Source organism: Arachis duranensis, chromosome 5, assembly GCF_000817695.3.
Source record: "Arachis duranensis cultivar V14167 chromosome 5, aradu.V14167.gnm2.J7QH, whole genome shotgun sequence".
In the NCBI taxonomy this organism is placed as follows: domain Eukaryota; kingdom Viridiplantae; phylum Streptophyta; class Magnoliopsida; order Fabales; family Fabaceae; genus Arachis; species Arachis duranensis.
In genome coordinates this window covers 40,147,785-40,172,048 of record NC_029776.3, presented here as the reverse complement: position 1 = coordinate 40,172,048, position 24,264 = coordinate 40,147,785, and positions in this window count along the sequence as shown.

Genomic DNA, 24,264 nt, shown 5'->3' with positions numbered 1-24,264 from the left:
TGCATAGCAACTTAGGTTCATTCCATTACTGGCTTTCAGACCTTTATCATGTCCTAAAACACTGATTTTGCTTACATCCCATGAGACTTTTATTGATCCTTTTATTGTCATTCAAGGGCTTATTCGTGTTCTTCAAGCTAAGTGCTCTATAAGGGGGCAACTCTTTAAGATAAGATTTCAGCCAACACTCCCGAACCAGTTAGTTCAAGGTGCTAGGTGTTGAGACACCCATAAGGACTTACTCCCTCAAGTCTCTCCCCCATACATACACACCACAGGCATCTGGTTCATTTATTTTCCTTCTTGAGACCTTGGTGTCCAGCACCTCTTTGGGTTACTAAATGCTCTGTAGTGAGGGTTACTCTTGACAGTGGACTTTCAGCTGATAATCCGAGTTAGTTAACCCAAGTTACCAAGTGATAAGGCACCCCTAAGAGCTTATTCATCCAAGTAAATCACTCACACAGGAACACCACAGACACATGCCTCAAGATTAAAACCATTGGTGCCTAGCCTTATTGCTTACTCTTTTTCTTTTGTTTTTCACTTTAAGTGTTCTTTCCCTTTCTCTTATTAGGATCTTGTTATTTACTTAGTCTCATGGGTATATTCAAAGTATAGTATTCAGGCCAGATAGTTGTCATCCCCACCTTATGGTTGAACCAACTTAGCTAACTTATGATCACACCAAAGACTCATGAATGCACTTCCATATTATGAACTCCACTCTGGTCTATTTAAAACACAATCATTCTCTTTTTCATTTGATTTAAAAGACAAGCATACAATAAGTAATGGTATGATGCAGTAACACTTAAACCAGAAATTATAGACCTAAGCAATTAAACTTAAAATGCATAATTGAAAAGGTTCAAACTATCGTGGAAGCATATTCTATTTCATACAAGATCTTTCTTATCTAAAAATGGAAAAAGAAAGACAAAAGAAGGAGCTTCACCACCTTTTACTCATGTGGTTGTCCATGCTCTCCTTCTTGCTTGTCCTCTTGGTGTTTTTCTTGAGTGCTTGTGCTCCCACTTCCTTTGCCTTTCCCAAGCAGTTTCTTCCAGAAGCCAGCATCTTCCATCTTCTTCTTTAGTGTGTCCTTCTGCTGTTTAACTTTCCTTTCTTCTTGTTCAACAAACTCTTTTTGGACCTCATCAAATGTGGGAATGACATAATGTAGATGATGCATATTGCTGGACATGTAGTTCAACCTGGCCTGAGTGTTTACGTTGAACTCATCCCTATGTAACTGCCTTCCTTCATTCAGCACATTGAACTCATTGAATGATTTCATTTGAGCTAGTTGCCACTGGTTGAGTTCTTGAAGGCGTTTATGTTGACGCTCTTGCCTCTCAGTAACTTGGTAGATGGCTTGAGTGAGTTGGGAGTATTGCTCCTGTTGCTGCTCCATGTATTGTTTCTGCCACTCTTCTTGTTGTCTCATCCAGTTGGACTGAATGTGAAGTATTTGCTCTTGTCCCTCCATATGTCTCATTCCCAAATCCTCAATGGCTCTTAGAAGGTGAGTCAAATTTAGGTTTGCTAGGTCATAATGCTCTTCTTGTTGATATTCTTCCTGATGATATTCCTCTTGATGAGTTCCTTCCTTGGCTTTTTGATTTCCTATATGTGGCCTTCTTTGTTGCTGAGCAGGTGTGGTATAGACCAATCGCTCGAGTGTAACTGGCCTCCCTGGGTTAACCCAGTCTGGATTGCTGTCCTCAAATACCACCCTTGCCTTGTTGCACAGGCGGAGAATGGTGCTGGGGTACCAAAGCCTGGCACCTGAATCAACCTTCTCAGCTAAATCTTGAATCCCCTCGGCGATGAGCTCATGCACATTGATTTCCCCACCCTGTACCAAGCAATGCACCATAGTAGCTCGATTGATGTTAACTTCTGAATTATTTGCAGCTGGTAGGATGGACATCCTTACAAGTTCAAACCACCCCTTGGCTTTAGGGCTAAGGTCTCCCCTCTTGATGAACTTGGGCCTCCCATCTGCGTACCTCTCCCAATCAGCTGCTATAACAAAGATGTCTAGCACTATCTCTGAGAGCTCATCATTATCAGGGCTTCTACTTATCCTTGCCTGATAACTGGCCTCATCAAAATGAGGTGATTTCAGGTGAAGAGCTCTTGTTATGGCACTTGGGCTGAAGTCCACCTCCTTGCCTCTCACGTAGATTTTGAAGGTTGGGGCCTTAGTCTTGCCTTCTCTAACTACATTTGCATAGAATTCTTTGATGAGGTTTCCATTGATCTTCCCTTCTGGACTTGTGAGCAATTGCCACCCCCTCTGTTCGATTTTCTCCCAAATCTGTGGTGATTCATTTGCATTGATTTGGAATATTAACTCTAGCAATATCTTTCTGGCCCTTATCCGCTCAAATTCACGCTCATGAAAGGCAGTTTTGAATCTCTTCTCATCGAAAGGAACACTCTCCATGGGTTCCTTCCTCTTTTGCCTCTTTGAGCTTGATGATGCCATGAACTTGGGTTGCTGTTTTTGAGGGGGTTGGAGGATACGGATAGATGAAGAGTGGGTTGGTTAGGACAAAGTATGATGAAGGGTTTTAGCAAGCCGAAAGTGTGAAGTGTGAGGGGGGTTTGAATGTGAGGAGTGAGCATGCACTAAGGTTCCCTTATATAGGGAGATCATGAGAGAACGGAAGGTGTGGATTGCAAGAATGGTTGCTTGATGGACGGTTGGGGTTGTGCATGAAGGAAGGACAAGGATCATCACTTAATGAGAGTGAATGGTTCGGTCTTCAAGGGTCTCCTTTCTTCAATGTTGCATGGCAACGTTTCCCCATGCGTTCTTTTTTGAGACAAGTGTGTAGTTCTCTTCATGAAGTGGCCGAATCCCCCCATTTAATTGTCCAATCAATCCTCATCAATGCTCCTTTTCTTTTCCCTATAAATATAAAATAAGAAAAGTAAGAAAAGATATCAAAATGACAATATGAACTTTAGGGCTAGAATTAAAAAAAAAAAGAAAAGATTAGATTGTTTATTTATGAATTCCAACTAACTAACTAACTGTGGGTCCTTATATGCATATTGGTGGCACCATGGGGTGACACCAAACTTAGTGTGGAGTATTGTGGTGAAGAGTTCTGTTCAAAGCTCCAAGACTAGCATGCACCTTGGTTTGCTTTGAACACCAAACTTGTTCCTCACTATATACTGCACAATAAGGATTTCACCAAGTGTTTGTCAAGTTTGGGTTGGACTTCATAAACATTGACTTATTTACTTTTCTAAAAGCATATAAAACATGTGTTGCCTCCCATGAAGCGCTTCTTTAGCGTCACTAGCTTGACGTTTCTCCCTCATCAGGGTGGTTGGTAATGCTTGAAGTCTTCCCCTCTTGTTGTGGACTTGTATCCATTGGTTATATCAATTATCTCGACATGTTCCAGGGAGAGAACTCTGTTGATAGTGAAGACCTTAGGTAACTGAGATGGTACAGTGGGGAGATTAGGGGGAATATCTGGGAAGTAAGCTGAGATCACTCTATCCCTTGGAGAGATGTCTTCCGTAGGGATCTTTTTGTTCCTCCACTTCCTTGGTACCTTCTTCCTTGTGTCTTTTGACATTGCCTTTCTCTTGATGACTCCTTCCTCTAAGGTGGTTTTGTTGCTTCCTTCACATATCTCTGGTGGTTTAGGTTCCTCCAGTTTTTCCTTGAGTTGTGACAACTGCCTATTTCCTTGTTCCTCATGCATGGGTTTCCCTAGATGGGTTGGGTGTGCTTCAATGCTTGCTTCCTCCTTTAACATCACATTGTGATCTTTGCTTGGTTTCTTGTGCTCTTGGTCTGCTTCTTGTGAGAGTTTGAAGACATTAAAGCTGAGTCGTTCATCATGGATCCTCAATATTAGCTCCCCTTTCTCCACATCTATGAGTGCTCTGGCTGTAGCTAGGAATGGTCTTCCCAATATGATTAGGTGAGTGTGACTCTCTTCCATGTCCAGAATGACAAAGTCTGTTGGGAGAAAGTATTTCCCAACTTTTAGCAACACATTTTCCACCACTCCTATTGCTTGCTTTTGCGTCTTGTCAGCCAGTCTGATGACCACATCAGTGGGCATTATCTCATTGATCTGCAGCCTCTTTACCAAGGATAATGGCAGTAAGTTGATGCTTGCCCCCAAATCACAGAGTGCTATATCAAACATTGTTTCTCCTATGGCACAGGGGATGTGAAAACTCCCTGGGTCTTTTCTTTTTGCAGGAAACTCAGGTTGAATAAGGGCACTACATTCCTTGTTCAACACTATAGTCTGGCCTCCTTTGAGTGAGCTTTTCTTGGGAAGAAGTTCCTTTATATACTTGATGAATGCAGGCATTTGTTGGATGGCCCTGATGAATGGTATGTTCACATGCAGAGATGCAAACAAGTCTAGGAACCTTGAGTATATTCTCTTCCCCACAGCAACATTGAGTAGTTGGGGAAATGGTGCATAGAGCTTAAGCAACTCTTGTTGTGAGATTTCTGGTTCTTGGTGATCTCTATCCTCCTCCTCTGTTGAGTTGTCTTCAGGCTGTTTGGAGAGTTTACCTTGCTTGTCTTCACCCTCTTGATCACTTGTAGTGACCATTTTGCAATCTTCCCATCTTACTTTCTTTGCTTCTCCTCTTGGGTTTTTCTCCGTGTCACTTGGGAAGCTATCAGTAGGTTTGGGAATCTTCTGAGCTAAGCATCCCACTTGGAATTCCAGCTTCTTGATGGTCTCTCCCTGGTTCTTAATATTGGCTCGCCCCTCCTCTTTGAACACCTTGTTTTCTTGAATCTCTTGGCATATTCCTTCAAGTAAGGTTTCAAGCTTAGAGAGTCTGTCATCAATTGATGGTAGATTGGGATTAGAGGTGGAAGGATGAGAGGTGTTGTTGTGGTTTTGATATGGGTGTGGAGAAGTGTTGTTGTGGGGGTGTTGATATGTCCTCTGTGTGAATTGTTGATGAGCTACATTTTTGTTGGAGTTGTAACGTCTCTGGTCTTGGTTTTGATCTTGCTGATTCCCCACCCAAAGTTTGGGTGGTTCCTTCATCCAGGGTTGTATGTCTTGGAGTATGGATCATGGTTCTGTCTAGGTGAATTTCCAATGTAATTGGCTTGCTCAAGGTTACCCTCTGCTTCTTCTTCAACTCCTTCTTGGGTTGTTGAGGAGGTGGTGATTGCTGCCACTTGGTTCCTCTCCATCTTCTTGGTGAGGCCAGCTAGCTGCTTGGTAATGAGCTTGTTATGAGCCAGCAGAGCATCTACATTGTTTAGCTCTATCACTCCTCTAGTGTTCCCTCTTTCAGAAGCATATAAGTAGTCATTCCCAGCTACAGTCTCAATTACATCTATGGCTTCTTCAATGATCTTCTTCTTGTTCAATGATCCTCCAGAGGAATGGTCTACTGCCTTCTTTGATTCATATGACAAGCCTTCATAGAAGATGTGCAACTGCACCCATTCATTGAACATATTTGGTGGACACCTCCTTGTTAGGTCTTTGAACCTTTCCCAAGCTTCATAAAGTGTCTCCCCATCTTGCTGTCTGAACGTCTGCACTTCAGTTCTCAGCCTATTGATCCTTTGAGGGGGGTAAAACCTTGCCAAAAACTTATTCACTATCTCCTCCCAATTTGTCAGGCTTTCTTTTGGGAAGGATTCAAGCCATTTGGATGCCTTGTCCATAAGTGAAAAAAGGAACAAGAGCAGCCTATAGACATCCGGGTGGACTCCATTGGACTTCACTGTGTCACAGATCCTCAAGAAGGTGGTCAAGTGTTGATTCGGGTCTTCTTGAGCACCTCCTCCAAATGAGCAATTATTCTGCACAAGAGTGATGAGCTGAGGTTTTAGCTCGAAATTGTTGGCATGTATGGTGGGCTTCTGAATGCTACTTCCACAGTTGCCTGGGTTTGGATTAATGTAAGAGCTTAACACTCTTCTATCCTCCCCAGCATGATTTGCTCTACCTCCTCCCCCATGGTTATTAGCCTCTTCTTCATGTTGGTTTTCCATGTTGCCTTCCATGTTTAGTTCAAAGTGTTCCTCCTCCTCTTCACCACTGATTGCACGTTTTCCTCTTGCTTCCCTCCTTAATTTAAGGAGGGTCCTCTCTGGTTCAGAATCGAAGGAAGTTGAAGCCCCGCTTCTTCTCCCTGTCATACAACCAACAAGTACAAGCAAGTAACAATATGTGCACATAGTATTCCTGTCAGAATTACTGTTAGTTGTGAGTAATGCAATATATCAAACAGTTAGTAGGTTAGCAAATTGAATGGTAAATAACAAAGAACACGAAAGAGTAGAGGGGGAAGGGGAGAGGTTAACTAAGACAGAAAGTAAATTACTCAAACAGAAAAATTAAATCAACAAAACAAAAATGCTCAATCTAGTGATCTCCTAATTTAATCATTGTTGATGCACAATCAATCCCCGGTAACGGCGCCATAAACTTAATGCAGGTGGAAACTGTCTCTCAACAAATTTCCTTCGGCAAGTGTACCGAATTTTGTCGTCAAGTAAAAACTCACAATAGAGTGAGGTCGAATCCCACAGGGATTGATTGATCAAGCAACTTTAATTAGAAGAATGTTCTAGTTGAGCTAATTCAGAATTTGGGTTGAAATTTGCAGAAAATAAAATGGCGGGAATGTAAATAACAGAAAAAGTAAATGCTAGAATTAAAGGGTTGAAAGTAAATGACTGAAAGTAAATTGCAGAATTGTAAATGGGAATGGGGTGTTTGCTCATGAAAGTAAACGCAGAAATTAAAGAGAATGGGTGAGATCAGAATTGGGGAGTTCATTCAGCGCAGGAGATGTTGCAATTCTCCGGATCAAGTTCATTTTCATCTATTCCTCAATCAATGCACTCATTGATCTCCTTAGCAATCTTAATTGATTGAATTACAGTTTCTTGCAATTCAATCTCTCAAATCTTGATTAATAGCCAATTCCTTGGTCAATTGCATCTTGATCAATAGCCAATTCCTTGGTCAATTGCTCATGAGAAGAGATGAAGTATGGTCACTGATTATACCACATGCATTCCCAAATCAAGTGTTGGTAGGATTATAGTCACATATCCATCCAAACCCAATTTGGTCTAGCATGAGAAAGCATTTCTAGCTTGATCTCTTCATTCCTCTTTCAAGGTTCAAAAGAGATCCAAGTTTGAATAGCTCCTTTTCCAAGATAACTACCCAATGGGATGAAGATCGAAAGCTTTCAAGTAAAATCAAAAGAAAAGATAGAAGAAGAATAATGAAAATTAGTATTGATCCATCAACTTACAACAGAGCTCCCTAACCCAATGAAAGGGGTTTAGTTGTTCATAGCTCTAGAAAATGAAAACAAAGATGGAGAATACATCATCATGGAACTAGAAGAGCAGAGTAAAATACAGAGAGTAGTGCTATTTTCCCCACTTTCCAGCCCCCTAAATAATTCAAAGCTACTCCTATATATACTACTCTTCTCAGCTTCTGGGTAGGGGCCTTTTTCCTCCGTTTTTGGCTCTTCAAGTCTTGGGCCTTTGGATCTTGAGTTTGAAGCAGTTCTCTTCTTCATTTGGGCTTGGTTTTACTTGCAGAGAGAAAGTGTGAAGTGGGTAGAGACTTTAGCTCAGGACGTTAGGGGTGTTAACGTTTTAGTGAAAGTATGAGTTCGAGAACGTTAGTGACACTGAACATTGTCACTAACGTTCGAATGTACCCCTTTGCCTCACGTTAGAGCCCACGTTAACTAGGTTAACATGGCTTCTAATGTGGCCTTGCCAACCTTCGAGAACGTTAGTGACACTTAACATTGTCACTAACGTTCCAATGTGCCCCTATGTCTCACGTTAGAGTCCACGTTAACTAGGTTAACGTGGCTTTTAACATGGCCATTCTTAGCCATCCCCAACGTTAGTGACAATGTTGAGTGTCACTAACGTTGGCTCATCTTTCACTCATCATCGTTAGCTTTCCACGTTAACTAAGTTAACGTGGAAGTTAACGTGGCTCCTTGGGGTTTTGTGGTTGCTTCCAACGTTAGTGACAATGTTGGGTGTCACTAATGTTGTCGACCACCCTTGCCTCTTACGTTAGCTCCCAGGTTAACCAAGTTAACGTGGTAGTTAACGTGGTACATTGCACCTTAGGCCAACGTTAGTGACAATGTTGAGTGTCACTAACATTGGCTTCCTTCCCCCTTTTAACGTTAGAGTCCACGTTAACTAAGTTAACGTGGACTCTAATGTAGCCACTTATGATCATTGGCCAACATTAGTGATAATGTTAAGTGTCACTAACGTTGGCTCAAAGTCCCTTCTTCACGTTAGAGTTCACATTAAATTAGTTAACATGGGCAATAATGGCTTCGAGAGCGTTATTGGCAATCACTTTTCTCATTAACTTTGCAAGTTACCTCCCATTCCACGTTAACGTGACTGCTAAGTGGTTCTTCCTTGCTTCCTTTGGTCCTGAAATCAAGCAATAGAGTGCATCAAAGTTCTAGTCCAAGTCATGGGTAATGCAACATACAATTTGTTATTAAACTCATGCAAAATCCTCATGAAATCATGTAAAATTCACAATGTATGCTTGAATCAAGGTGTAGTGAATATCTACCCAAAACTAGCTTATTTCCTAAGGAAATGCATGAAACTACCTTAAAAACAGTAAAGAAAAGGTCAGTGAAACTGGCCAAGATGCCCTGGCATCAAGCACATGTCCGTGGCATACTTCCATTCCCGAGTTTGATCACTACGATGGCTCAGCTAGCCGGTGCTCCATGGAGAGCGGATGACGTGTCACCACCACCCCCAGTCGATGGCAAGGAGAACTTTATTCCGTGGGAGACATGGGTGAATGAAAAGCCTCCATCACGACGTCCATCTAGAGCTCGAGCCAGAATAGCAGCAGCAGCAGCTGGACCTTCATCTTCTTCAGCTGCAGCAGGACCGTCTACAGCGCTAGCAGCACCTTTAGCACCACCACCAGCTCCCCAGCTGATGTATCTCTTAGTATAGCGTCTCTTGCGCTTCATGGAGCGTAGTGAGCGCCGCATCATGCGACGCATTGATATAGTGGATCAGATGTTTGTAGCACTGGGTGTCGAGTTGCTACCTATTGCCGACCCTTCTTTCGCAAAGGAGGAGGAGCATGAGGAGGAGTAGGTTCAGCCAGAGGCACCTCCACAGACACAGGCTACCCCGGAGGTGCAGCAGCCCCCAGAGGAGCCACAGTCTCAACCCCAGCAGTCAGATGCGATCGTTGACCCTCACCCTGAGTCCAAGTAGTAGCATCGAGGACAATGCTTTATTCTAAGTGTGGGGAGGTCACCGTCGGTGAAATTGCTATTTTGGGTGATAAGTTCGGACATTTATCTTTTATTTTGCGCTATTTTTAGTATTATTGCTATATTATGGATTATTGAAACCTAGTTGACCCCTTGTGCATGTGAAATTTGTTTTGATTGGAAAAGGGGATAAACTAAGGAATTTTTAGCTTTCTCAATCACAACGTTGCATTTGGAATAAGCCTAGTCAAAACGATAAGATTTTTTTCAAGAAATTTATCTATAGGACACCAACCAATTGATTGGAAAATCTTTGTGGAAATTGCTTGAATTTTATATTTTGTGAAGCATGTTTTGAGCTAAGAACACAAGCTTGTAAGATTTGAGCCTAATGATGTGGTTACATCTTATAACCACTTATTTTCCTTCTTGTGTGCATTGTTCTCTTCCTATGATTGTGATCCTTGATTTGTTTAATTCTATATGTCCATTATTCCTTATATTCATGCATTTATATGATTGAGGCCATTGTTTCATTAGCTCACTTACCTAAATAGCCTTACCTTTTATCTTCCATTATTAACCAATTTTGAGCCTATGGTTAACCCAATTATTCTTTATTTAGCACATTACAAGCCTAAGGCGGAAAATAATGAAAGTCCCTTGTTTGGATCTTTCACTAGCTTAGGCTAGTGAGAGTGTTCATTATTCAAGTTTGGTGAGAGTTGGGAGCATTGGTTGGGATAAAAGGGTGTTTTGTATTTCTATATTTGGGAATTGGGTGCATGCTCATGTATTGATTAAATGTATAGACCTTATGCATTGATGTTCTTGTACAAAGTTTGAATGAAAGAAAAAATTGAGAAAAATAAAAGAAAGAGAAAAAATAGAAAAAGAAAGAAAAAGAAAACTAATAAAAAGGGGACAAAATGCCCCAAAGTAAAGTCCAACAAAAGCCAATGCATAGGTGTTGTGGAGTGAAAAGAAAATGCATGAGTATGTGAAAAAGTAAATTATGGGTAGTTAGGGTAGCTTTGAATTTGTATAGGTTATTATATAGGTTAGGTGGGAAAGTTTAAGCTCATCAAAGATTCAAATTTCAAGCTCACTTGACCATATATGACCACACCTTGACCCTAGTCCCATTACAACCTTTGAGAAAGTCCTCATGATATTTGTATGCATGCATTGAGTAATTGTTGATTGTTAGATGAAGAACAAATTTTGGAAAGCATGATTAGGGGAGAATTGAGTGAATCAACCCCTAAACACTTGAGTGACCAGAGCAGATACACATCCGGTGAGTGTTCGATTGCTCAATTACATGTTTTCACCACCATCATCTACATTTATACAAGTTTGTAAATCCTTTTGATAGTTCAATACAATTGTGGGTTGGATTTGATTCCTATTGCTCTAGCCCTTATGCTTGCGTATATTCTCTTGGAAGTTGATTTGTTTTGACCAAGCATTTGCATTCATATAGATAGTTACATCTAAGATAGTTGCATATAGTTTAGTTGCATTGAATAAATGTCATACCCCTTATTTCCTTCTTGGTTTAGCATGAGGACATGCTAAGTTTTAAGTGTGGAGAAGTTGATAAACCCCGTTTTTAGGGTTTATCTTGTGATGAAGTTAGAGCATTTTGTTAACCTTTCTTCACATTTATTCAATGAAATAGCATGGTTTTGTGATTGTCTCCTAATTTGTGCTCAAATGTGAAAACATGCTTTTAGACCTTTAATTTGATGATTTTAACCCTCCTTTGATTCCACTAGATGCATTGATGTGTTTGTTAGTGATTTCAGATTGAAAAGGGCTAGGAATGGAACAAAGTAGTGAAGAGAAAGCATGCAAAGTGGATAAATCATGAAAAGCCAAAGATTTAGGATGCGCCCATGGATGCGCACGTGCACTAGACGCATATGCGTGGATCGCGAAACTCTAGGGACGCATACGCGTCGATGCCCGCACGTGACTCCTTTAATGAAAGCGTGCCCAGCAATTTCTGAAGGGCTTCTGGCCCAATTTTGAAGCTGAACTTTGGCGGGAAAAGGCTAAAAGGACCAAGGATTGAAGGGGAAGGCAGCATTCCATTTATTAGACACATTACACACTTTAGATCTAGTTTTAGTGTTAGTTTCTAAAGATAGAAGCTCTCTCTTCTCTCTAGAATTAGGATTAGGTTAGGATAGAATTTCTTAGATCTAAGCTTTAATGTTTGCTTTCATCTACTTCTACCTTTCAATTCTATGTTGCTACATCTTGTTCCTTTACTCTTTTGTTGTAATTTCTTCTATTTTGTTTCTATACTTTGTTATTGAATTACTCTTGTTCCTTTTATTTTCTTTTAATGCAATTTGAGGTAATTCATGTTAATTGTGTCTTCTTTGATTATTGTTGTTAATCTTTTTCAATTAATTGTTGTTAGAATTCATTCTTGTTGTCAATTTACTATGCTTCCCTTTTATGCCTTCCAAGTGTTTGACAAAATGCTTGGGAGGATGTTAGAATAGAATTTTATGTTCTTGGCTTGGGAAGGTAACTTAGGAACTCTTGAGTCATTAATGTCCAAGTAATTGATGATTGGCAGCCATTGACTCTAGTTCTCACTAATTCAATTGGGGGATAGCTAGGACTTATGGTCTTGGATTGATATAACTCATTTGACTTTCCTTTACTCGTTAGAGGATGATTTAACGGGATTGATCCTTGCAATTATCATGTTGTGGTTAGTGATAAGGATAGAGATCCTTCACCACTAACCCTTGTCAAGACCGTTTTATCATTTGAACTTCCTTGCCATTTATTTTCTTGTCTCTTATCCAAAACCCCAAAATATACAACTCATAACCAATAACGAGAACACTACCCTGCAATTCTTTTGAGAGACGACCCGAGGTTTAAATACTTCGGTTATTATATTTATTAGGGGTTTGTTACTTGTGATAAACAAATTTTTGCATGAAAAGATTATTGTTGGTTTTGAAACTAAACTTGCAACGAGAATTTATTTGTGAATTCTTTACCAACCAAAAATCCAATCATCAGGTTTACACCAAACAATAATACATGTACATAGGAGATCTCCAATGCAATTAAGTCTATGTACGACAATCCATGGCTGAGCTATACAAAGATCCCTACTGAGACCAGAGAACGATGGTTTCAGAAATGGAAGGTAAAAACCCAATGTTGTTGAATTAACTGTATTTTAACTATATTTTATTTCGACTAACTAATGTTGTTGAATTACTATCTGAAGAAAGTTATATAGGATAAGGAACATGATATCTTGATTAGGAAGATCCACAACCACTAGATAGCTAGGAGACTTCAGCAGATGATGCAGGACGTTCGTTAAGGGCGCGACCACCTCACGATTTGGATCCGTTCAGATATTAAGAAGGAACTAGACGTCTATTTTTGTATTGATGAGGGGTTCAAGTATCGACGTCTGACGAACAGAACTAACAGGGCTTCAACAAGGTCATCAAAGTATATCGGTGGGTTGGCGACTTTCATGAAGGCGAAGAGCAGGCTGGTACGTAGTTTACTAATCTTTGTTAATTATTACGTGAATTAATTGTTACTTGATTTATTTATTAGTTGGTTTCAATATGTGTAGTCTAAAGCGTGAGGCGATATTGGTGGAGACCTTCAAGTATACCCATACATTGAAGGCCAACAAGAAAAAATTTACTGATGAGCGATCTGTGACTCATTATGTGAGTTTTAATTAATTCTACATTTGAAATGTATTCGATTTAAAGCCAATTAACTATCATCGTATTCATAACGTGTGTTACATAGTATGACTACATGAAGAGATTAGAGGCCACGACCCAACAATCTCAGCCTAGTGGGATGACCCCAGCTCTGATGCCTTAGTTGTAGATCCTGATAGGGTTTGGCGTGAGATTGCCTTTAAGCACTATAAGAATCACGTCTACGGGTTAGGGTCGTTCTTTGCTAGCGGCCTCTAGACCTCTACATTAGCGACTTCATCTGCCTCTGCCTTTGTCCCCAACCCTATCGATCTTGAGGAAGTTGTCAACTTGAGGGAGGAGCTGCAAAAGCTCACACATGAGTTTCACTAACAAGCTCAGCAGTCTGAGTAGAGGTACAACGAGCTTCTTACATGCATCGGAGACACCGTTGCCATCAGCTCCAAGCTGATGGAGAAGCTGGAGGGGTTAGAGTGTTTGCGAGACTAGATAGCGGTATATAACGACTAGATGCGCGCTGGAGGCAATGACAATGCTGATGTGGCACCGACATCAGCACCTAGCCCGCCACCTCAGCCGGGGAAAGATGACAACGACGATGATTACCAGGATCCATAGGGTTTAGGAATTTAATTTATTTTATATCTATTTCATTGTATTTTACTTCTTTAACTTTTTATTATATTTAGACCCTTGATATTTAATAAAATCATTAGTTGATTTCTGGTAATTTTAAATTTGTGCCCTAATTTTATAAACAAAAATTTTAATTTAACTACTAGTTGTGCAAGAAAAAAGATAATCGGGCAAAATATAATATGGTGCCAAAATTACCATCGGAAAACCAACTACTTATTTTTGTCACAGTAATTGCAAAATTCACCAGTAATTAGTGTCGGACGAAATAATCCACCGATAAAAATTTTCCGATACAGTTTATACCGTCAAATTCAATCCGATCGTAAACTATTTATTGTGAATTTGAAGTAAGTTTTTGTTAGATATAAACCAACTTATTTGGACTTAGTTGCCAAAACGGTTTGTATGTGTAGTATAACTATTATTATTATTATTATTATTATTATTATTATTATTATTATTATTATTATTACAAACGTACTCTTATGTGTGCATATCTACGAAGGAAGCTCATCTATGATTTCTCTCCTTTTATATATATATGTATATATATAATAAGGATTAAGTGTTTAGCTATTTTTAATTTCTTGAGCATTAATTAACCCAATAATGCTTCCCCCCATCCTCCTTTTTAACTTTTCTTTTTCTTCCATTCTTAGGACTTATTGTTTTTTCCTTTTCAATTTTTTCAGACAGACGCATCTTAGTCCATTAGTTTAATTTTCTTTCTTTCTTTTTCTTCCTTTAGTCTGAAAATTAATCCAAAAGTAAACATATGGGTCAACTTTAATTTGTTAGAGATTGATATATGAAAATTCGCATGTTCAGAAAACTAAAAATTACACATCCAAAATACATGGCGGTTAGTCTTAGTAACTTTTTCATTGTTCTCTCATATTTATCCCAAAATTTTATATATTAAGGAAGTAAATAATTTCTTTTGATCCCTATCTATGTCAAAATCAAACCATCAATTTTAAATGTTGAATCAATTTGATAGACTTGGCTTAAAGTCTCAAAGCCGTTATTATCAAAGGTGGAACTGGAACGAGTGGTCGTCCATGTTTATGGCTGATTTAGCAAGGTTTTGGGACCATGTGTTGGAAATTCAATTCCCCTTTCCTTGGGTCCAATGTGTTTGTTAAATCCCTATTGAAATATAACAAATTCAAGTGACTGGTGAAAAAACACAATATATCAGAAAAATAATAGTAGAAGTATGTACGTTCTCATTTAATCGAAAAAAACAAAATTTTCATGTGTCACATGTAGGTAAAATGAGGCTAAATTTTCTACATTGACACCAGCTATGGCCATGCATTGTTTCTTGTGTTGCAAATTTCATCCCTTTGTGGACGTGTTAGTTATTTCATTAGTATTTGAAATTTAGTTCCGGGACCCGGACCTTCCAAAGCCAAAGCCAATTAATATTCCTATCCCAATTCAACTCATTCTGAATTAACCATAAATATCCTTGTTTAGCAGAGTAAATAGTGTGCTCCCAACTCCAACCCAAATCACGACCAGAAGCCGAAATATGTACTAAACTAAGAATGTCTTCCCTTAAGTCCCTAGGAATAAAAGAGTAAATCCTCTCCAAATGCCAAACTCCATCACGGTAAACATCTTCAATGGTCAAAGCAGCCTCACAGATATCAAGAAATTCAACCCTCGCTCCTACTGGCCTAGAGTGCAACCAAGAGTCAAACCAGAAATTCTTAGAAAGAGCTCCCACTTCCCAAACAAACCCTTCCTTTAATACGGAAGCTGTGTGCACAATAGACTTCCATATATATGATGAAGAACCCATTGCTTTTAACCGCAAAAAGGTTTCTATTCTGGAGGTATTTCTGAAGCATAATCTTAACCCACAGTTTCTCTTGATTCATCAAAATTTGCCAAACTAGCTTTCCTAATAAAGAAAAATTGACCAACCGCGACTCCCTCAAAGCAAGACCTCCAAACTTTTTTGGAGTCGTCAAAACTCTCCAAGATGCTAAATGAAGACCACGGTGATTATGACTACCACACCAAATGAAACTTCTAGTAAGCTTATCAATGTTAGAGCACACACCTGATGGAAAAAGGCTTACTTGCATCCTATAAATAGGTATAGAAGATAAAACTGATTTAGCAAGGCAAATCCGACCAGCTTTATTAAGGAAGCGACCTTTCCAAGATGCTAGCCTATTAGTAAGCTTATCAACCACATCATTAAAATCAGCTTTAGTAACTCTGTCATGCTTGATGGGGATACCAAGATATTTTTCGAGAGAACTAGCAAAGCGGATAGAAGAAATACTAGTGAAGAGATTCTTGCGTTGTCTAGAAACATTCATAGAACAGATAGCACAAAATTTGTCAAAATTCACCTTTATACCAGATGCTCTGCAAAAGGTGGCCATAGTGTCCAAAACATGAAGCACTTGAGATTTCTTCGCTTTGCAAAAAAGGATAAGGTCGTCTGCAAAAAGGAGATGGGAGATCACAGGACCTCCCCTAGACACTGCAAAAATAAATATTGTTATACGTTAAATTTAATGAAAAAATTATTTTTAATATGAATCTCAAAATAAAATTTTATAAATTTTTGTAGGACAAAAATAAATTATATTAAAATAAATATATTAATTTATATAGAATTATTTTTTTTTTAAACCTAGTGGGGACAAGTGCCCCTATCCTCCAATACCTGATCCGTCCCTGTCCTATAGTATATTTTATTAACATCATATATTAATTTTAATACCCAGATTCATTTTTTATAAAGTAATTAGTATTTTTATCGGTAATTATATTACGAGAATATAAATATTTATTTTAAAATATATCGATTTTATTTTGATATTATAGATTATAGTACAAAATATTTATAAAATCAAACTACTTTTACAAAAAAATTGTAGAAACAAAAGTTTTCGTTGACTAAAAAGATTAGGATTTCTATAGATAAAAAATCAAATTATATTGATAGTTATAAAAAATTAATTCTAAAATTAGTAATGTTTTATAGATAAAAAATTTACAATATTTATAATTTTTTAGAGGTTTAATTACTATGTTGGTCCCAATAGTTTTACGAAATTTTTAATTAGGTCTTTATACTCTTTTTTTTTAATTAGAACTCTGCACTAATTTTTTTTTCAATTGGGTCCCTTTTAATAGTAATTGACTTCATTTTATAGGGACCCAACTAAAAAAAATTGGTGCAAGGATCTAAATAAAAGAAAAGAAATATAGGGATTCAATTAAAAAAAATTGGTGTAAAAATTTAATTGAAAAAAAAAATATAGAAACCTAATTAAAAATTTCACAAAACTATAAAAACTAACAAAATAATTAAACTTTTTTAGAAGAAGTGCATGATGAAAAATTAGACGCGATATTACATAACATCCAATATTCAACGATTTTAGCATCCAAATAATAACATCTAAAACTACTCAATTATATAAAATCTATCTATCTATATATATATATTAGTCCGAGTATATATATGGTATTTGTCTAAAGGTATGATGATGAAAATTCTAAATTATATATAATGCCATCCAAAGTAAAATACCCTTTAAAAGATTTTATCCAAGTTATTACATTAATTGATAATCATAGGAAGCATTCTTTTGAGTGCAAGATGCTCAAAACAAACGAAATCTTTAGATGTGATTGAGAATAACCAACTGAAGAAAAGATTACATGATTTTTAATCATCAAGATTTAAAATATGAGAGAATATTTTTGGAGTTAAAATAATAATCAGATTATTTGAATAGAATTTTAGAACACTTCATTTATTAATTAAATCCATATCTGAGTTCCCATTTAATTCTTAGATAATTAATGCACGGAGTAGTTATTCGCTAGCTACCAAACATTATATTGTCATAAATAAGGTTGGAAATGAAACGAATTAAGTTAAGTGTGACCAAATTCAAACTCAATTTACAAAAATTAAATTTAGCTTATGATTTTATTTTGAAGTGGTAAACGAGCCAAAATTTATGGAATTGGTCCTGCATAACTCACTAAAAAAGAGAAATCAGAATAAAAATTTAAAACCGTCATAATTAAAAAGTCCGCTTAACCCGCATCCTTAATCCTTAAGCTTTAGCGAGTTTTGGCGGGCGGGGTGACGTAAGGGAATCGTCGGTTCAGAATTTTCACAAAATAATTATGTTGAAGTATAGATCCAAACCAATAGATACCTTTAATCAAAGTTTAATTTGTTTGTCACTTAAGTCAAACGAATAAAAATCGAGAGTATTTAAATCATAGATCGCCTCACAAAGGAATTGCAGGAAAGTGTGTATATTATTGGTTATGAGAATTTTGAAAATTTTTAGTATGATGAACAAGAAAGTAAGGCTACAATTAAGGAACTATAAATGCTAAAAGGCATTCATAGCAAGGATTAAGAGTCATGGATTCTTATCCTAGATCATTGACCACAACATGATAATTACAAAGGGTACCGTTAATTCTACTTAGTTATCTTCTAACATTGGAGGGTGAAGTCAAGTGGACATAATTGATCCTAAAATCAACTAACAATCCTAAATTACCAATCACACTGGACATCAATGACATCAAGGAACCTAAGTCCTCAATCTCAAGTCAAGAGTGCTAAAATCTACTCTAAAATTAAAAGGGACATTTTAACAAATACTTAACATGCATAAAAGTGAAATATAGAAAATTGCAAGAATTATAAAATGTACAACTACCAAAACAAGAAGGAAACAATAACCAATCAAATAAGCAATATTATTAAACATGAAATACCTCAAATTGTATTAAAAGAAAATTAAAATTAAAAAGAGTGCATAAGATCAAAAGCAACAAAATAAAGAAAATAATAAGTGCAATTAAAAGAACAAAGATGTAATAACAAGAAATTGGAAGAAAAACTAAATCAAAACAAACATCAAAATCTAAATCTAAGGGAAATTTACTAAATCTACCCTAATTATAGAGAGAAGAGAGAATTTCTCTCTTTAGAAAATGAAATAAAACATCTTCTAAACTAAACCTAATTCCTCTCTCCTCGTTCCTTCTTGAATTTGGCCTCAAATATTTCAGAAATGAGTTGGATCTGCGCTTGAAGAGGTCCAGAAATCGTCAGCCACGTTTTCTTTAAGTGAGTCACGTGCTTCGTGTCACGAGTACGCAGAAGGAATGCATACGCGCGACATGGCAAAATCTCAGGTCACGCATACGCGCAAGGCATGCTATGTGCAACTGGGCAGAATTTCAAAACTTCATTTCCTCGTGAATTCTCCACTTTTAGATGCTTTTTCTTTATTTCTTCAATCCATTCTTTGCCTTCTATGCCCGAAATCACTTAACAAACACATTAAGGCATCGAATAGAATTAAAGTAAATTAAATTTGGCAAATTAAGGGTCTAAAGAGTATGTTTTCAATCTTAAGCACAATTTAGGGAGAATTTACAAAACCATGCTATTTTAATGAATAAATGTAAGAAAAGTTAAAAAAAATCACCTAATTAAAGCAAATAAATACCATAAAATGTGGATTTATCACATCCCCACACTTAAACAATAGCATATCCTCATGCTAAACATAAGAAAGTCAAGAAAGGGGTGTTAACATTATTCAAAGTAAACTATCTATATGCAATTTATTTACATGCATGCAACTACTTGGTCAAAATAAATCAATTTCTAAGAATATATGTATAAACATAAAGGCTAAAGAAATCACAATCAAATCAAATCCACAATTGAATTGAGTTCTAGAAAAGAATTTATAAACTTGCAAGGTAAGAAGTAATCATAGGTGAAACCATAGAATTGAGCAATCGAACCCCTCACTGGATGTATATACGCTCTATTCGCTCAAGTGTTTAGGGTTGATTCACTCAATTCTCTTCTAATCTTGCTTTCCAAGATTTGTTTTTCATCTAACAATCAACAATTATTCAATGCATGCATACAAATATATCATGAGGACTTTTTCAAACGTTGTAATAGGGCTAGGGTCAATGTAAGATTGTATTTGGTCAAGTGGACTAGAATTTGAATCTTTGATTAACTTACACTTCTCACCTAACCTATGACAATATATTTAGCTCTAATGCAAAACTAGCTACCCATTATTCATTTTTTCACACATCATGCATTCCCTTTTTAATCACAACATGCATTGTTATTATTACCTTACTTTGGGGCATTTTGTTCCTTTTTTATTGCTTTCTTTTTTCTCTTTTTCTTTTTTTCTTTTTCTTTTTCTTTTATTTTTTCAAAATAAAATATATACAAAATTATCAATGCATATGGTTTAAACATGTTATGCATGAGTATGTACCTAATTTTCAAGATCTTCAACAAAAATACAAAAATACACTTTTATCTCAACCAATGTTCCTAAACTTCTGCACACTTAAATGACACACACTCTCACTAGCCTAAACTAATCAAAGATCCAAATTAATGATATTTATTATTTTCACTCAGGGGTAGAGGATGTGCTAAAATTAAGAACAAATGAGGATTAAAATAGGCTCAAAATTGGCTAACAATGGTGAATAAAATGGTAAGTCTATTTGGGTAAGTAAGCTATTCAAAATGAAGGCCTCAATCATATAAATACATATATACATCAAACAATGGATATAAAGAATCAAACAAATCAAAGATTGCAATCATAGAAAGAGAATAATACACACAAGAATAAAAATAGTGGTTATATGATACAACCACACAATTAGGCTCAAAACTCACATGGTTGTGTGTTCTAGCTCAAAAACTATGTTCCACAATTATAGTTCAAGCAAGTTTCAATGAAAAATATTTTAACTCAAATCAATTTTGGAATGCCCTATAAAGGAATGGTCTTGGAATGTTCATTATTTTGAATAGGCTTATTATATACATGTATATATGAAAAGAGATACAATAAACTAAGAAAAAATACAAATAGCATTCTAAAATATACACAAGCCAAGAAAAATGTAGCTAAAAATTCTAAAAGACCTAGTAATAGAATAAAATAAAATGTGAAAATGTTTGGGATTAGAAAATTTTCACCCAAGATTGGCCGATGGGTCGGACGACCTCCCCACACTTAAAAGTTTGCACGGTCCTCCGCGTATTCAAGTATGAGCAAGGGAGTATGGCGACTACACGGATTGCCACCTTCAGCTGGTGGATCAACTAACTGCTGCATGTTCTTTCTTCTGCCTCCCTTGTTGCTAATGATGACTCATCCAGAAAAATATAAAACAGAATATAGTAAGATGAGTAAATTTTGAAGACGAGGAAGCATATATTATTGGAATGAGGTAATAATCACTAAAATGAAGTGAGTTAATAAGTTTGTGACATTAAGAAAAATAGTGCGTGAATTTCAAGTTGCGCACAGTTTAGAACACACACACACTAGCATTGAAATCTATGTCATAATTACACAAAAGAAGTATATACTTCACTCATTCTAGTGTGCTTGAGATACTTTAAATAAAACTTGTAGCTGAAGATAGACAAACAAGTAATAAAGAAATATGAAAGCATTTAAGCAATAATCAAGTGATTCTGAAATGGATAATGAATGCACATTGGTTGATGTGCAAAAGAGTTCAATAAACCAAATGAAATATAAAACTTGCACATCAATCAATGATATACTTTAAATTTTTATTCGCATCACCTAATTAACAGAAAGTGGGAAATATGGGTGCTATGCAACTTAGGAGAAGAGAGATATAAGGTGAGATCTGTAACACCCTAATTACCCTAAGCCTTACCACGCGTCGTAAAACAAAGGTTAATCAAAGGTTACGACAGTTCTAAGCTCATATATATAATATATAGAAGAAGTAATATACTCTAGAAGCCCGATGAAGGATATAGCTCAAAAACAGGATTTGAAAAGTGCAAACTGTACTCACGAAACTACAAACTTATCGCACAAGATATAGATATAATATAACAAAAGATAAGAGTATAATAATATAAAGATCTAGCCACGTCTTGCAGAGTTTTATCTGGTTAGCTATATACAGACAATACAAAAGTTTGGAAGTTAAAAACAGCTTATACAAGTTTTTCTCTCAAAATAAGCTTCTAGGCAAAAGTAAATACAAAAGTGATAGACATATACAAAATAAGCAAAAGACTCCAAAATACATTCAGGATCCTCCGCTCTGTCACCATCGAAATAACTCACCGAGGTGGGTTGCGACCTGCATCTAAAAAATAACAACAGAATATGGTATGAGAATCAGAAGTTCTCATTATAGTAACAATTCCCAGTGATGTAAGATATAAGACCCCGAGACGCCAAAGGCAATCCTAAAACTTCATATCCATCACAAAATTCATCTTAAAGCATAACTAACAAGGTAAAACATAACTTAAAACCATAACATAATAAAAGGGTAATCTAACTTAGGGGATTTTCTAGTTTAACAGTTCTCTGCTGTCCCACAGCCTTCACCAACCTATCCTCCATGCGATCCCATTGCCACCGCCTTCCAAACCTCCTCAATCCTAGTAGAAAACACAGATAATATCAATGAAAGTAAAACACAAGTATAGGCATATATGGCAAGTAATTCAAGTAGGCAATTAGGCATGTTATACAATTAGGAAAGCAATTACAAGTCGGCAAAGCAAACACACAGATAGAAGATGCACATGATGAATGCCTGTCCTATTAGCTGTGATATCACATTGTCGGTTCAACTGCCAACCTGACACATCTCCATGGAGATGTCGCCCTACGGAATCATGATTGGGAACCCCCGAGATATGGTGCTCGGAACACCGTCTAGGATTTTGTGCCTGCACACTCTAGTGATCCGAAGGGATGCAAGCGGGATACACTTGCCACATACCTCACATATCAATGCAAGCAGAACGAACCACCACCCTTACGCCGCCGCCGCTAGCTCGATAGGCGGGATCTAACCGCCATCCGTGCCGGGCGCATAGCGTATCAACAATTTCAGTATAAAATAATAATTCCGTGGTTTTCAGAAAATATTTTCAGTATATCATGGATCCATCATTTCATTCGGAGTCCTCGACTCATCTCAACCACTGTCAATTCAACATTTCTATTCCGAACTCAATAGTTCGTCATATTCTCAATTCATATACCATTCTTCCTTTTTACGCCACCAAACCCATCCTCAGTACGCCAGAAACCTAAGCCATCGTTCTCTACTTTTCAAAATAATACCAAGTAAATTTTCTATGACTTTTCCCATGCTTTGATGCCCAAAATTAAGCCAAAAAGTGTTAAATAGGTGTCAGAGAAGTTTACAAGCTCGTTGGGAAGGTGAAATAGTTAAAAACAAAGTTTTAGTTGAAAAACAGGGCATGTGCGTTCGCACAGGGGTGTGCTTGCGCACGCCCAAGGAGATTTTCAAAAAGTGTGCATACACATAGAGGTGTGCGTACACAAAAGTACCAAATTTTATAATTTTGTTCGCTCGCACAAGGCGTGCAAGCGCCCTCAACAGAATACACCTTCCAACATGTGCGTGCGCACAGGTTTGTACGTGCACACAGCTTGCAGAACTTCGTTGGTTATGTGTGTGCACAAAGTGTGCTTGCGCTCTCACCAGTATCCACATCCCCGTGTGCGCATGTGCACAAAGTTGTACGGGGGCACATGTTTTAAATTTCACGGGGTGTGCGTGCGCACACAAACCAGAAATCACAAAATTCTGCAACATTGTAGAAATTCAGATTTTGACACTAAACTTTGAATGATCATAACTTCCTCTACAAAAATCCAAATTTTACAAACTTTATATCAATTTGATGAATTTTCAATAAAATTTAATTATAAACAAATTTCAACAAATTTTAAAAATAGAGGCATAAGTTATGATCTCTCAAAGTTCCCCAAAAATCGTTTTTTACCAAAATTTCACAAGTTCTCAATTTTTCCTTGAAACATATAGCCAAAACTAAATCAAACCATTCCAAACTCCAATTTACATCAATCTACCCTTTTGTGTCATAATTCACCCTTCATACCAATTTCTCAACCCATATTACAATATCATCGATCTCAACATCAAATATATCACACTAAAACCATTTTTCAATCCACACAATCATTCATCATCATCGTGTCACTAACCACCATCATGATTAAGCTCAGTCAACCCCAATCTCATTCTTCAACATCATTTTATCAACATTAACATTACAATTCATCAACAACCCAAATCATCAATTCATCGTAATTCATTATAAATCATCATTCAACAACTCAACCACCAATTCAATTCAAACCTATCCTATGGGTCACTAGTCTAAGTGTCCAGAAATATTATATATTACATAGAAGAAACCGAAACCATTCCTTGGCTGATTCCCAATATGTGCCAAAACTCAATTTGAATGCAAATCAAGCTTCCAGAAGCATCAACAATCACTCCAAAGCTCCAATCAATTGCCAACAACCACAATCTCAATCTATATGCATATAATTTCATAACCAATCAACCTAGGGTTCAACTTACTCACAAATTCACAAGAGTTCAAGGCCTCTTACCTTACCCAACAGTTTTGGAAGCCAAAATCCAATGTTAATCAAGTGCTAAAGTGTACCTAAACACCCAA